This window comes from Penaeus monodon, chromosome 34, assembly GCF_015228065.2.
Source record: "Penaeus monodon isolate SGIC_2016 chromosome 34, NSTDA_Pmon_1, whole genome shotgun sequence".
Lineage (NCBI taxonomy): Eukaryota > Metazoa > Arthropoda > Malacostraca > Decapoda > Penaeidae > Penaeus > Penaeus monodon.
In genome coordinates this window covers 31,622,726-31,624,258 of record NC_051419.1, presented here as the reverse complement: position 1 = coordinate 31,624,258, position 1,533 = coordinate 31,622,726, and the positions used below count along the sequence as shown (strand labels likewise).

General features: G+C 44.4%; 1 protein-coding gene across 26 annotated transcripts in view; it reads right to left on the bottom strand.

Annotated features, from left to right (window-relative positions):
* Positions 1 to 1,533, bottom strand: part of LOC119594724 (von Willebrand factor A domain-containing protein 5A-like) — a gene marked incomplete at its 5' end in the record, with an annotated part of 13,752 nt that overhangs the window by 4,888 nt on the left and 7,331 nt on the right.

Genomic DNA, 1,533 nt, shown 5'->3' with positions numbered 1-1,533 from the left:
CCCTTTCATATATAAACAGCTGCCAGCTCAAAATTGACATGAAAAATGCTTTATACTGCATTCGTAGAGGCGTTTTCCTAAAGGCAGCAAAGGAACATATCCTATGCCTTTATTGGCTCCTGTGGCAGGCCTCTTCAAAGGTTACCAACTCGTGAATTCAGCATATGGTACCTGGATGATGCAACACTGGGTGCACTCTGGACAATTTTGACTGATGTGGCCAACCTCATCCAGCAACGGTTTCCCTCCGAAGTTGCTTTGCCATCTCTAACTACAGTACATAATATGCACGTGGACTTCTTTTAAACATATCCAACTCTTGCAACCTATTGATGATGTACTACAGAGAGCAGTCACGGATTTAGCTAATGTCAATTTTGATGCTGACAGCTGGAAACAACTCTCCCTGCCAGTCTTGGGGTCTTGGGTTCGGAAGGCGGCAGAAAGAGCTGCTCCTGCTCTGAGATCCTCTTGCAATGCCGCTGCACACCTTATTGGGCTGATACTACCACAGAAATTGCACCATCCTTTGACGATCTGGCTGGGGCAGTGAGTTTTTGGAAGGATTATAGCAGAGCAGACGAGAACCGATCAATACCCAAGCCTGTCAACAGGTGTGGGATTTCATATCAGGCAAGGCCTCTATCAACCACACGCTGGACAAAGTGAAGCAAGTGTCCAGAGCTCGTCTCTTGGCCGCTGTTCAGCCCAAAAGTGGGGCATGCAACCCCCATACCCTCAATGGGACACACCTCAGTGATGACACCCTCATATCGCTGTCACGTAGAGAGTCTGTGCACCCATATACCATCCATGTAAATGCAGCTGTGGAGGTCAAATGGACGCCATTGGGCACCATGCTCTGTCTTGCAAGGTTAGTGGAAGATTACCCAGACACTGTGTTCTCATTGATATTAAGAGAGCACTGTAGAGTGTGGGGATACTGTCTATCCTGGAACCTACTGGACTTGACAGTGGAGATGGCAAAAGGCCGGAATTTTCGTTCAAGCAGGCCAAATGCTTGCTCTGGGACGCCACCTGCATAGACACTTTTAAAAACAAATATTGTTTCACATGCTTGACATGCAGGTCAGCAGCACAACAAGCAGAAAATGCAAAAAGGCTTAAATACACAGTCCCTTACAAATCAATACATCTGTTCTTTTGCCTTTAAAACTATAGGTGTTATTGATCCTCCACTTTAGTAGAAGATATGGGTCGCAAATAATAGCCGAATCCAATGAGGCAAAACAAACTGTGGTTAAAAGAGAGATTGGGACTGGCTATCGTCCATGGCAATATTTTCAGCATCCTGACCACCTTAAAACAGGGCAACCTCTTTTACATAATATAATTTAAGCATCCTTTTTATTTCTGTTTTATCACAACCACCAACATTGCTGGGGCTGGTAACCTGTACATTCCCTTGCATAAGGTCTGCATTAAAGATTTTTTAGGTGGAGGCCTTTTTATATATATTCATACACAATAAAATACAATTTGCCTTGTATAGTTAGTCTTGGAGAAAGAGCA